Source organism: Adiantum capillus-veneris, chromosome 22, assembly GCF_014529385.1.
Source record: "Adiantum capillus-veneris isolate H3 chromosome 22, ASM1452938v2, whole genome shotgun sequence".
Lineage (NCBI taxonomy): Eukaryota > Viridiplantae > Streptophyta > Polypodiopsida > Polypodiales > Pteridaceae > Adiantum > Adiantum capillus-veneris.
The window spans coordinates 3,630,327-3,645,440 of record NC_140952.1 but is presented as its reverse complement, the minus strand read 5'-3'; positions in this window follow the sequence as shown (position 1 = coordinate 3,645,440).

Below are 15,114 nucleotides of genomic sequence, written 5' to 3'. Positions count from 1 at the left end.
TCCATACCATCCACCTGTAAAGACTTGTTCTTACGTGATTGATCCTCCTGCAATAGCAAAGCCACTAACTCTTCAAAATGAAGAGGCTCAGGATTAGCTCGCAAAGACAGAGTCAAAGAAGTCTGAAAAGTCAAATAAGATGGTGGTAGTGAATTGAGTGTTTTGGAAACCAAGTCCTTCTCTGGAATCACTTCATCAATGCTAAGCAATTGCTCTTTAAGATCCCTGATTTTTGTAAGATGCTCGACGATATCGTCACCTTCGTCCATCTGTATTTTGTCAAGTTGTTTCTTCAAAAACTCTATTCTGGCAGCATTTCTTCCTCCAAACATAGCTTGCAGAGTGTTCCAAGCTTCCTCAGAAGTTTTGCAAGATCTTATATGTGGTGTGATTGTCCTCTTTATGGTTAAGGCAATCACGGCCATAGCTTGTGCATCTTTAGTATCCCATCTCTTTTGCTCTGGAGTGACTTGTGAGGGTCCTGCACCAATAGCTGCACCACGACCAGGCGTGGCAGGTGCAATTCTACCTCGACGAACTTCATCTCCAGATACATAATCCCACAATCCTTTACCAACCAAAACATTTTTGGCCATAAAAGACCAAAGAGAATAGTTGGTACCATCCATTTGTCTTCGGATGTAAACGCACCAAAAATCTCTTTCTCCGTAGATTGAGCCATATTGTGGATGCACACAAGAGAGAAAAAGAACCTCCAAGAGATTCACAAATCTCCTCTCCAATGCAAGCAAAACTCTACACAAAATCTCAGCACAAAGCTAAGACAAGCTGCTTCCCAAAAGAACTGTTTACCTGAAGAAAATCTGTCAAAAAGCACACCCTCTTGATCTAAACACCTCCGAAAAGTAACTTCTGCTACGCTGCTCAGAACAAAATTCTGAGGGCTCCAACGGCTTCGAAAGGGGGGTAAAACCCTAGGTCACCTAATCAAAATACTCCCGGAACGTCGAGGATGCTCCCACGAGCAAATTTTTCAAAAACTGCTTGAAAACTGCGATTGCACGCGCGGACACGAAAACGCAAGTAGAGGCTCTGGAAATCACCTCGCTCTACCAATTGTTGAAGATGATGAAACAGGAAACAGAAGGAAGACAACAACTCAGAGTAGGAAGAAGATGGAGAAGGAGAAGACACAGAGCTTGCGTACGAGATCTCTGTAGTCTATCTCTCTATATTAGAATAATAGAGTATACAAACTCAGAGCTACAAAGCTTATATGAAACCCTAAGAGATAAGGTGTCCTTTCACACCAGATGTCCAGGGGGAAAAACCCAATGGGAGAAAAGTGCCCCTGGTGAAGCGCGTATACACACTAACACTACTACATGTCTACATGATCAACTATCCTTATTTGATGGTAGCCACTTTTTAGGTCAATTCTACTAAAGTTGGTTGACCCTTGTAGCTTATCAAATAGGTCTTCAACCCGTGGAATGGGAAACCTATTTTTGATAGTGATCCTATTTAGTTCTTTATAGTCGACACACATATGATATGTGACGTCTTTCTTTTGCACTAGTAGCACGGGTGAACAAAATGGAGATGAGCTAGGCCTAACCATGCCCTTCTCAACTAACTCATGCACTTGCCGCATAATCTCCTCTTGTTGAGCTTGAGAAACTCTATAAGGAGGTTTATTAGGCGGTGAACTTCCTGGAAAGTGTTCAATTGCATGGTCATCATTGCCTCGTTTAGGAGGTAGTTCACAAGGGATGTCAATAAAAACATCTTGAAACCCCTTAAGAAAATTGGATAACTCTAATTCCTTATGATTGTTTATAATTTTCTTTTGCTAAAGCATTAGGTTCATTTTGAGAATATTTAACAAAAACCATGTACATGGAAATAGAGCTCTTTATTGACTAATTGAAAGCTTGCATATGTACAATGGGTATGGTGTTACCTAACTCCTTAGCATCTATGTACATATCTTTTTTCCTGTACTTAAAGTAGATTTTTCTTTCATGGAATTTAACATTGGCAGCCATGCAATCAAACCCTGGTGCCCCTAGGATTACATCCTCGTGCTTAAGAGGAGAGATAAATAAGTCCTCTTTGTCCACATAGCTTTGGACATGGAGCCTCAATTTCTCGATTAAAGGGGTGACTGAAGCTTCTTGCCCCTTCTTGAAAGCACACTCTATGGGTAGGAAATCTCCCATGTAGGCTTGTATGGCTAGCTTGGTGGCCAACTCTATGGATATAAAATTGTGAGTGGAACCAGGGTCGTCGTCAAAAGTTTGTTCGTAACATCTGTCAGCTGTTCATCTTTTGCTTTGCAAACATCTGATAATTTGGTGAGCAGATCACCTAACTCTTCCATTTCTTTCTGCTGAGGATCTCTTGCTAGCTGATGTTGTTCATCTTTGGCTTTCATCTCCTGCACTTGCCTTTGAAGATCGGTGATGACAGTCATTCTGTCTTCTAACTCTCCTTGGAGAGCGTCAATCACCATCTCGAGCTCTTGAGCCTTTGTGTTGCGGCTAAGTGCTGCTGAACGGAGTCTCTCCGTCATATCTTGCATTTGTCTTGCATTTTTGTTTAGTTGCAATATTAACTTGTCATTTGACTGCCAATCCTCCTGTCTTGCCAGCTGGGTTGATGTGCCTGCAGCCTCATGTCTGTCCTTCTGCTGCGTCGTGGCTGTTGGTTCTTCCTGCGTGGAGGTAGAGGGTTGGTATTTTTCTTTTTCATCCTGAGGCCTTGTGGATGCCTCGGCGGTTTCTTGCTGAGTGGAAGTAGAACGTGTTGGCTCAGACTGTGTGGTCTCTTCTGGTGCAGGACTCACTTGCTTCTATGGCTCAGGTTCTTTCTATTGTTGCTACTCTTGTATAGCAGTGGCCTCTTATGCAGATTCACTTGCCTTTTGCTCTTCAGGTTTTTGTGTAGCTGTTTCTTTCTCTTGTTCATGCTCTGCTTATTTCTCTTTTTGTTGCTCTTGCTAGTCAGCCTTTTGTGCAGATTCTGTCTCTTTGGTGGACTCAAATTTTGTGGCTCTCTCTTTCTCAGGTGATGCTGGTGGGCTTGGCATAGGATGGTCCTGTTGTGCCGTGGACGGTGAAGTGGGTCGGGGAGACTCATAGCCTTGTTCTTGGGCTTCTTCCCTTGCCGTTTCTTCATCTCATCTCTGTTCCTCTACTTCTTTGGCTTTTCTAGCCGCTTCTTTGGCTTCTTTCAGCTTGAGGGCTTCAGCTTCTTGGTACATTTTCTCCAAAGTTTCTGTTGGATCTCCAGCCTTTTTTTTGGTGTGATGCTTCATTCTTGGGCCTTTAAGTCCGCTAGGCACCCATTTCTCTGGGTCCTTCCCTTGTGCTTGTCAATTGTGCTAGTAGGCGTGTGTTTCTCTTTCAAAGCGAGCTTGTTTCTGTGCGGGTTCTTCTTCGTGGGCGGCCACAACTTTTCTCTTCATTTCTTCTCTTCTCGCTCTCTTCTCCTCGTTATCAGAGCTCTCGCTGCTGTGCCTTTTTGGTAAGCTATCAGCTGACTCTTTATCTGATTTATAAGATCTCTTTTCTGACCTTGTAGCTCTAGGAGACGGTTGTGCTGCCAATATCTAGGTGTTTTGGCCAGGGGCAGGTGACAGATTGTCAACCATGCCAATAGCATGGTACACAATCCTCGTCAACACTTTTGGTGCACCCAAGTAAGTGATCTTTCCTTCTTTCTTGGTGCCCTTCAAGGTGGTCAGGGCATACTGAGCATGGTCCACTAGTTGCCTGGTTGTTGATTTGAGAACTTGGGTAAATGTGGTGGCAACCGCGTGATTTGGCGTAGTGTACCTTGGTGGCCTTTTTGCCAAGAAGTGGAAGTGCTGGTGGTATAATCTGGCTAGATCTTCCACCTATTTGTGAATCAAATCTGCAAAGGTAACTGTGGCAGTCTCTTTGGTAAAAGTCCCTGCTATTTTCCTATCCCTTGCTCTCATGGTCATTCCTTCTGTGGGCAGTCTGAGTGCTTCTACCACTATATCTTTAGTTATGACCACCTCGACCTTGTTTCACTGAGTGTCAAATATTTGGGCCGTTCCATCTTCTTTGACTGAGCATAAAAGCTCGTAAGCTTTCTGAAAATCCACTCCGCAAGGCTCCTGTTCATAAAAGTCTTTGAGTCCTAGCATGCGGTTAGCTTCTTTGGTCTCTAGCTTTGCGGCAACATCATATACTTCCTTAGGTAGGAGTTGCAACTCCACCTGATGTCCCTCTTCACTTTTGAATCTGTCGGTGAAGACTGTGGTATGATGTTCTTCTAGCTATTCTTTGGAGAGGTATGCTGCCTTGGTTGCTTTGACTGAATCGGGGTCTAGTTGATATGCGGGCAGTACCTGTAACTTCTCCTTTTGGTTGAGCTTCTTCTTGGCCCTCTCTGCTGCTTGCATGGCTCCTGTTCAGTGAATAGAGTGCAAAGTTAGCAGATTTGTCTGAATTTTCTATGAAATGTCCTTTAGTCTGAAATGCTGACAATTTTGGTCCAATTTGCTTCAAATCAATTTCTGAACAAGCATAGATGCATAAAAACATGCAAGGAACAAACTGTAAAGTCAAAACAAATTTTTGCAACCAAAGTTAATAATCGCGATTATTCACAGCTGAGTATTTTTTTTCAACTTTTTGCAATTTTGGCTTCATAGGCTTGAAGTATATACCAAGTACATACTCTGTGTGAATTATGGGCTCATTTGGATGCATAGAGTGAAATGGTACTAGATTTTGGCTTTATGTCTCTGAAACAGTAGATATAAAGGAAATTTGAGATTTTGAGCTCTAAATTTGTTCAAACTTGGCTAGTGGGCTTAACACATCATGTACTTTGGATGTATGATGGCAAAATATCAAAACTCCCCAATTTTGGCTAAAAAGTAAATAATGACGATTATTAACTTTTCTACCAAAATCAACATTTTTTGGTACAACTTGGTTCTAGGCATTGTATAGAACCTATGTATGAGATATGAGGTAATTGGGATCAAGAAATGTTGTCCATAACCCAAAAATTGGCTTGCAAAGACTTCTTTGCGTTTTTTGACAATTTTCCAAGTTATAAATCCTCATTTTGGCTCATACTTGATTTTTGGCATGTATTAGGTATGCACACATGATAGGTGGGGTGATGTGACAATTTCCAATAAAAAATGATGCAAAAGTAAATAATCATGATTATTTACAATAGTGACAAATTCTTTGTAAAACTTACAACTTTTGATCTAGACATATTCTATACACCTAAAACAAGTCCTAAATTGAACTTGGTCAAGTTTGGTCATGCTGACATCACTTTGTGCTTTGTCGACTCTGAAATCACTGTTTTATGTGACTACACTGCCCCGTTGGGTTGGTCAATCAACTTTGAGGCTTTGGACTTGTTCGCAACATAGTCGTGAAACAACTTGTCCAATTCTGGCTCATTTGGAGTCAGTTTGACCCCGTATATCAAATTTGATGCTTTGTTACCTTCGACATGTTTTCTGCTTTTCGAGGGCTTTGCTTGATTGATTTCACTAAACCAATCATATTCACTAAACCAATCATATACATTGTATATGGACCTCATAGGCAAGCTATCTGTGGAGTCAGATCAAAATTTTGGCATCTGCCAAAAACCTAGCTTTTCTACTGGGAACCCCCTTGACCCCTGCCGGCAAGCTATCTGTGGAGTCAGATCAAAATTTTGGCATCTGTCAAAAACCTAGATTTTCTACTGGGAACCCCCTCGACCCCTGCTGAATGGTCCACTGATGATATAGGAAGGTTCTATTATGTTAGGGGATGCTATGGTTCAAATCCCATCTGATTTGGTAGAGCTGACAGGTCGCTATGGTCATTTTTTTGTCGTAGTCTTCGTGCACTGCTCGATTTCTAGGGTTTTTTTAAGGGCTTTAGACTAGCTAACGGCCGTACAAAATGGATCATTGACGAGTAAAGAACTTACCCCTCATGTCTTGTGTGAGACGGCGCCCAAAACGATCAACTGTGGACTCCGGAAAAGTCGCACGAAAGAGGTCGAAATCTCTCTCTGTAAAGGCTACAAGTGGAAATGATGTGGTTTTAGCCTACCTTGGATATCTATACCCGGACTTCCCAAACCAATTTTCCCCAAATTCTGCAAGAATTTTGCAAAAGTAGGCTTTGCCGCCTAATTTAGGCTTCCCGCTTCCATCTTCTAATTTCATTGAAATTTTTGTGCCTGTCCACCTTGTCTTTGTGATCACCATCGTGTCTTATGTTTTTCCGTCTGAGCTTCCTTGCTATTTATTATTGATTTTGACCTATTTATTTGAAAAAATCAAAGAAAATAGCAAAATGCTATAAAAAAGTACAGTGAAAATACAATAATTAAGAAAATCCATTGAAAAACACAGCTTTATTGTTTTTTGTTGGATTCTTCTATTTCTAAGCTTTATTATCAATAAAAATGATAAAAAATATCCAAAAAGGACCTTTTTTGATGATTTTCTAATAGTATATACACTATTTACACTCTTCGGGAAGATATTATCAATGAATTTTTCTTGATAATATATTATAAGGGCATTATTAGGTAATTTGGCAAAAAATCACACGTTAATATCGAACTTTTTTTCTCCCTCTTCAAACATTGCCCTTAATTACTTAATACTTAGAGCCCCTCCACCCCTCCTAGATGGCGTACTACGGGACGATTGTGTGTATGGGTTGGCAATCGTATCTGTGCATAGCTGAGGTTGGCTCTACCATGCTATGAAGATCAATGCAATTCAAACCAATATGTTGTGCAAGGGCCGAGTCTTGAGTAATTAACTCAAGGGTTTCTGATGTAGAGGTTTGCTGCTGATGTCTTCAAATCTTGTAGCTTTTGTGCTCTCTGTTTTATTGTATCATCAGGATGCTTCAGCACACGGATTGTTTGAGCTGTTGGTAGCATTTTTGACTATTGTTGAGCTTTTTCTCGCCATTGGTAGCTTGGTCTGCTTGGTGCTGTATGGTGTGGTGGAGTCTTTTGAGACTTAACTCGCCATTGCTTGATTGATTTTATGGTTTGTGGAGAAGATAAGTGCTCCTTTTTCTTCCAAACCAATTTCATGCTAGGTTGCATGCTTGGAGATGCTCATCTTTGTGTTTTAACCCTTGGAACCTTCTTTTGTTTTGTCGGTGAAGTTTTAGGCACCCATATCTGAATCAGTTTATCCTTAAGCTGTGCTTTTGGTACCCAAATTTGCCTGACTTCTTGCATGCTACTTGTAGCATTTGCTTATCGAGGGGACTAAGAAGATTGACTACTTCGTGGTTTGGTCTACTGATTGCTTCTTTTCCATTCCTCCTTGCTTGGTGCAATTGGAATAATGAGTTGCCCACCTTTAGGTGATAGCTTTAGCTGATTTGTATCCCAATCTGGTACTGCTTTGTATGTCCGCATCCAGGGAATTCCAAGGATTATCGTCTCATTCATGTGTTCATCTGGTAAGCATACAAACTGATGAGGACATGAACATCCATGTACTATCACGTTCAAGTTGACTACTCCCAATGTTGGGGTTGGGTTCTTGTTGCATCCTTTGATTGTCGCTATTCTTGCTGTCAATGCTTGACTTGTTGCCTTTCTGTACGTGGAATGACTTACTGCATTTACTCTAGCTCCTGTGTCGACCAAAGCTCCTGTGTCGACCAAAGCATTGGTGCTATGATTGTTGAGCTGTACTTTGATGCGCAAGTCCATTCTGTCTAACCAATCATCACTTGTTGGAACTGCATCTTTAGGTAATTCCCATTGTCGGTCATCTATTTCTAGAGTGTTGATGGGAATCGGTATTTGTTGATTCTTGAGGGCAGCTTTCGTTTGAGTACCCGAAGTCGAGCTTCCTCTTGGGCTTCACCAATAACCTGCTGTCATTTAATCTTCCTTTGTTTGGTTGCACGCATTCTTTCTAGCAATTCATTGGTTAGCGGAAAATTGTATTTCTTTAAACGGCATCCACTAATCCAATTAGCCATTGGTTCACCATCTAGGGTGGACAATTTTACTGCTCCACTTGGAGATACATCTTCAATGATTAACGGTCCGTTTCCCTTTTTCTTAAACTTGGGAATGTGTTGCTTAAGGGAATAGACTAAAACTAAGTCCCCTTTCTTGAATATTTTTGTGATTAAGTGGGAACCAAAAAACTGTTTTTGTTTCCGCTTTTGTGCATAGATGTGAGCTATAGCAGTTAGCCTTTGCTCGTCAAGCTTTTCCAAACCTTCAAGTCTTTCTGACAATTCATGTCCAGTCCACTCAAGATCCTGTGCTACCCTTAATGTCGGCAATAGAAATTCTATTGGAAGTATGGCATCAAGACCATAAACAAGGTTAAAGGGTGTAGCATTTAAAGCTGTTTTGAATGAAACTCGGTAAGCCCATAGAGTAGCACGGAGATTCATTTCCCAGTCTGTCCTTCCTGAACTAACCACTTTAGTCAGCACCAAGCTAAGAATTTTGTTCGTATGTTCAGATTGTCCGTTTGCTTGTGGGTGATAGGGAGCCGATTTGTTATGAATAACCACAAACTCATTAAGCAAATACTTGATTACCTCATTGAGGAAATGAGTTCCCCGATCACTGACAATTTCTATTGGGAGTCCATATCTCGTGAATACATACTCATATAAGAATGCAACAGTGGTTCTGGCATCATTCTTTTGAGTTGCTTTAGCCTCATAACACTTGGTCAAATAGTCTGTAGCTACAATGATATACTGCGCTTGGGTTCTATAAGCAGGTGGCTATATTGGCCCAACAAAATCTATACCCCATTTTGCGGAAGCTCTAGCCCCCATCATTGGTCTTAAGGGCATGCTATCTACACGTGTTGGCATTTTTGCTTGTTGAAAAGCATCACACCTTCGAACATATTCTTTGGCATCTGTAAAAAGTGTTGGCCACCATATGCCTGCCATTAAGATTGCTCTTGCGGTGGTCTCACTAGAAAAGTGACCTCCAGCTAATCTAGCATGTGCTTGTCCTGTAATCGGAATATACTCGTTTTTATTTGCACAAAGACGCAAATGTTGATCCTTACCTCTCCGATACAATTGGTTCCCAGTAAGAGCAGAGTCTCTTGCTTCAATTTCAATTGCTCTTTGACGGTGTTTACTCATATTCTCAGTAAATGTTCGACTTGATAAGTAAGTAACTAGATAGTTACTCCACTTAGGAACATGTGACATTTGAAACAATGTTACATGAGGTATGGGTGTTTGTTTTTGACAATCCTTTACAAAAGATCTAACATCTCTCCTCATAGTCGGCCAAAATACTCCAAGTCTCAAGATTTGTTACATAGTTTGGTCTTCCGCAGAGTGAAGTCATACTATGGTAACATGTGCTTGACTTAGATACTGTTCTTTTTCTTTAGGATTAATGCATAAGAGAAATATCCCTTCTCAATTTCTTTTGTATAGCCTACCAGCTAGCAATGGATACGTAGCCAATTGCTCGATTAATTTGATTGTGATAGGAAGTGGTATTTGTGAATCCACTTGAGCTATTGTCATCAATGACACAATGTTTTCCGACCATCTAGGTATCATTTCCACAGAGAACAAATAGGCATCTGGTAGATCATCATCTACCCCTTTAGGTGATTCTCCTGAAACAATCCTTGACAAATGATCTGCTCGTTGATGTGTAGTGCCCTTCTTTACAACCACAGTGAAATCGAATTCTAAAAGAATGATGAACCATCTCACTATTCTTCCTGTGCTACATGGCTTGTTGACCAAATACAATAAAGCTTGGTGGTCCACAAAGAACACAAACTTGTTGGTAAATAGGTAATGTCTATACTTTTTAACGGCATAGATCATTCCTAATCTTTCTCTTTCGGTGGTGGTGTAATTCTTTTCCGCCATGTTCAATTGTCGGTTAGCATAAGAAATAGGAAAGTCAATTTTCCTGTCTCTTGGTTGAGCTAGTATACAACCGATAGTAAAATTGGAATCATTTACATGTACGTGGAATACCTTATTCCAATCTAGTGCTTTCAATATTGGTGCTGAGGTGAGAGCTTGCTTAAGCTTCATGAAGAATTCTTAACATGCCTCGGTCCATTCAAAGTGTGTAATGAAGCTATACATGGGTTTTGCAATCATAGTATACATGTAGATGAACTGTCGGTAATATCCACAATGCCCCATGAAGGCTTGTACCCCCTTGACTGTTGTTGGTCTAGGCAAATTAGCAATGACATGAATCTTCTCAATATCAGTAGCTATGCCATTTTTAGACACTATATGTCCAAGAATTTTTCCTTGTCTACCCATGAATGTGCACTTTTCAGGATTTAAGCAAATCCTATAAAGTCTACATTTTTTGAATACCTTTTTGAGGTGTTCAAAATGATAAGCCCGGATTGATGAATGTACACATAGATCATCCATACATACTTCTAAGAATTTCTATGGTTCATCAACCTTTCAAATGTGACTGGAGCATTAGTTAACCCAAATGGCATAACCTGATAGGCAAATATACCCCATTCTATTGCAAAAGCAATTTTATGCTGATCTTTTGGGTCAACCAAGAGTTGATTGTATCCCGAAAAGCTGTCTAAGAAGCTCTAAGCTTCTTTTCCTACAACTCGTTCTAAAACATGCTTAGTGATTGGAAGAGGAAAGTTGTCTCTAATGGTAGATGCATTCACCTTCTTGAGATTAGCACACACTCGTAATTTTCCATTCTTCTTGGGGACTACCACAATTGGAGACACCCAATCTGTGTGTTCAATTTTGTAATGAATTTGGCTTCCTTTAGTTTTTCAATCTCTTCTTTTATCTTCTTGGCAAATGTTTCATTATACGTGTATGGCCTTTGTCTACTAACATCATCTCTCATTGTTGACAGATTTCCGGATCAACACCCTTGAGATCCTTGTAAGACCAAGCGAAGATATCTCGATATTCCTTTAAAAATCTTAGCAAGAGATCTTCTTCTTCTGTTAGGTCATTCGCAATGTAAGCCAATCTAGGCTCTTCTCCTGGTCAGCCAAGTCTATCTTTTTAGCATTTTTGGGCCCTTCGTAAGACTCGCCCTGTTTTTGTAGTTCCCTAATAGGTTGTTCGACTATGATTTTTCGATCTTAGAGAGTATACTTTTTGTAATGGGATGGAACGCTCATTACATCCTTACCATCCTCTTCCGTGGTTTCCATTTCGGTTGTGTATATCTTCTTTAGAGCTTTTTTCAACTCTTGATATTTCTTTTTCTGCTTGACTCTGGTCATGACTGGTTTCTTATCCTGTGGGTTTGCTTGCCTTCCTTGTTTTTCTCGATGTTTGAGACATTTTTGAATTTTTATTTGAATGATATCTACCAATTATTTTGTCCTTGACACAATCACTTGTATCTATCTGCAGCTGGAAAAATGTTCTACTAGAGACGGATGGCATAGGTCATGTTTTCACGTTTCTTGTGTCTGTTTTTCGTCTATACCATTTTTTTCTTCTTCATTTCTGGTTTGGAAAGTCAAAAAACTTTTCCTCCCCTCCTTTTAAGAGTAGATTAGCTCTCATATGCTCTTTTTCTGACCTCGAACCTTCTGAGGTAGTTGAGTGTTCATCTAACTCATCAGTTGCATCGTAATAGAGGTCTAAAAAGACTTGTTGAGATTTCATTAAGTCCTTGGGTTCCTCATCTTGGTCTTCAATGTTGAGGATTGAAATCATTTGGATGGGAATTATGTCGTAGCCATCCTCATTGCAAAATTGAGTAGGCATAGACGTATTCACACATACATCCATTGTCGCTAAAATTTGAGTCCACTCGAATGGCTCAAACAAATGCTCTGGAAAGGGTTCAGGTACATAGGCTTCGTCTGTGCAGTCCCTTTCTAGGATACATTCTTCTCGTCTTAAGCTTCCATTTTCTGAACCTCCACACATCCAAATAGGAGTGTCTTTGTTTAACTAGGATGGAAGCTTAGTTTCAGACGAAGAGACTGAATCAAACTCTTGTATGGGTGTTTTTAAGACATCTCTATAAGTGTGATCTTTTAGGTTTAATCTTGTTATAAATCCCACTTGCTTCAAGTACATATAATTGTTTCTCCAATGTTGGATAAGCTGTACCTGTCGCATGAAAGGTCTTCCCAATATGATTTCATAGTTGAGTTTTTTCCCAAATTCTACTATGGCAAAAGTGTGTTGATATTCAATTCCACAAGAATTAACTATCACTTTTTCAAGCAGCCCTAAAGGTCTCTCAACGTGTCCGTCAGCCAATTGCAATTTCATTCGAGTTTGTCTAATGGCTAGCTGTCCCCAGGATTTCCATACTGCTTTAGTGGCTATGGCTATGCCATCTCCACTATCTAGTATTGCCATGGTTTCAATGTCATTATATTTCACTGGGAGTGTGGTGTTTCCTTCTTCCCCTTCATAATATTCTCCGTCTTTGTTCATGGGAACAGATCAAATCCCTTTCTTGTCCATTTCATTTTTCAAAATTTCCAAATTCTTCAAGATTAACCCCGTTATCCCCACCTTCTCTAGGGTTTTCTGTAGATCATTCCATAAGTATGATATGAGTTTTAACAATTCTCCCAAAGTAAGAGTGCATTGGATGGGTGTAGACATGATTGAATGAATGTTGTCTACTTCTAGGGTCTATTCAACTCTTTTTACTTTCGTGGTCTTACATATTATGGATTCATCTTCGTCATCTCCCAAGTAAGAGGGTAATGTTTTCAAGGTCAATGGTTTTGACATTCCCTTAAGCTTCAGATCCGCAATCCCCGTACAAGGATTGCACATCGATGTTTACATCAGAAGGTAGGTTATCCAACTAGACTTCCTCTATAGGAGTTGACTTTAGAGTTAGGCTCTCATCATTGATCTCTCTAACTTTTTTCGATAAGTGTCCTGGCCAGTTTTCCTCTACGAATGGAATTCCGTCTAAGGCATCTTCGCTGTCGGACACTATAAGCTCTGGTTCTTTTGTTTCAAGGTGGGTTTCTGCCACCGCATCGAATTTTTATATAGTGTCTCTTACCACAAGCTCTTCAGGTTTTGCGATACTTTCAAGCTTTGGGTTTTTGTTTTTCCAGCATTTCTTGCATGATTCTTACTAAATTTTGATAAGCTTCTAGCTTAGCTGCTTCCATGTCTGGTGAAGGATAGTTTTTCCATTTGTTTTTCATGTTTTGGTATGCTTTAAATCCTGCTTGGTAGGCTTCCAATGCGGCATTAATAGGCTCAAAATTTTTATCAACCAGAATGGATACTCCAGTTTTCACGGTTGTTTCTTTGATTTCACTTTCAATTTCTTTCAACTTTTTCTGATATAGATTTTTTGCTTTCTCCTCGATTTCAACCCGTTGTTTTTGTTTTCTCATCTCATATCTTTTGCTTCTACTCCTTTTGATTCTTTAAAAGGAAACTTTTGTATTTTCCAAATCAGCAGAGGAGTTGTGTTTCTTTTTCTTGGCCTAGGCTCTAGTGATTACCTTGATTGGAACAATCGATTCACTCTCTGATGAGCTACTAGGTATCACTTGGACTATGTTTATTACAGTTTTACCCTTGTTCAAAGGATTTTTAGGAAAATATTCCGGAAAGTGTCCTCCCTTTTTGCAACATTGTATGCAATAGGCTTCAACTGGTTTGAGGTTTTTGTCAGGCTCTGGACATTCATTTTTCCAGTGATCATCTGCACCACAGTTATGACAATTTCCTGTTCTTGGCTTAATCATGGTCCTTACCATGGGAGTTCTGACACCTTGATTAGCTACATAATACATTGGTGCGAGCTCTGGTGGAGCATAAGTCATGGTTTCTTCCATTGGTGGTGGATGTGAATTATACCAATCTCCTTCTACCATTATTGTAGATAGACTAGGCTCTACATAGGGTGTAATAGACACAATGCTTGTTTATCTATGACTCCTTCAGAGTGCATGTACTTTACAGGCAATGCATTATGTCCTGTATACGGAGGTTGTTGTCCCAACATAGGTTAAGGTCTTTCCATACCCATTGGTGGTCTTTGATCTTGGGCCATATTAGGCTGATATCTATACATGGGTTGTCCTTGTGGCCTCATGGACACGTACTGAACATTACCATCATACTTTGGTCTGAAGTAGCACTCGTAGGTCTCATGGTTTTTCCATTTACACTCGATTGCACACCATTTTTGTGGCCTAATTGGTTGTCCTTGTTGAGGTATCCCCTGTCCTGGTCCCCTCATAGGTGCTTTTTGCATGTTGTTCATCATGTCATTCATCCTTTTGAGCATGCCTTCTATGGCTGAAAGTGGTGCTGCAGCAGCCGTTCCCACTTGTGCTAGTTTAGTAGATGCTGTTTTGTCGCTTTGGTTATCCTTAGGGACATCTTCTTCATTGAAAATATCACAATTGTCTCCTAAGTCAATAGCATCTGTCACACACTCTTCTAGGGTTGTATGCTTTTTACTATAGAGTATCGCATGAAGTTCTTTGTTTAGCAGTCCCTCTAGAAACAAAGATACGAGTCGTTCTTCTGCAGGTATCTCTAGCCCTGGGCATCTGGCAATGTATTGTTTTTCATGCGAGTCGCACAATCCCTAACAGACTCACCATGTTTCTGTTTAAAGCTGTAGATTTGAGCTACCGTATTATGTTTGATCCCAGTTTTTGGAATGAGCAGCTACAAATCCTTGAGCTAATGTGTTCAAGCCCATGGTTGACCTTGGTGGAATGTTTTGGAACAATGTCAATGCTTTTCCTTCTAATGTCATTCCAAACCTCTCGAATTGAGTATGGAAATCGAATATACGTTTTGCTCTTAGCACTTGCTTAAAGATTGCTAAGTGGTCGTATGGATCCCTTGATCCACCGTATTTTCTGACCCATTTTTTAAAATCAGCTGGTCTGACGCATCTGTTTATTTCAACTCCCGGTCTCCTGGCAGTCGGTCCTGTTCCGAGTCCTTCAAACCAGTCTATTGGAAATAGTGATTCATGTAGCCCTGGACTGGCCTTAGTGTAACCCGGTTTTCTACGTGATGAGGTGGTTTTCGGTTTCTTCACATTACTCTCAGATGATCTCTCACGGTGTTCATCTCTTGGAATTGTTTTTGGTCCTTGTCCCAATATCCAATCCCGTATGGA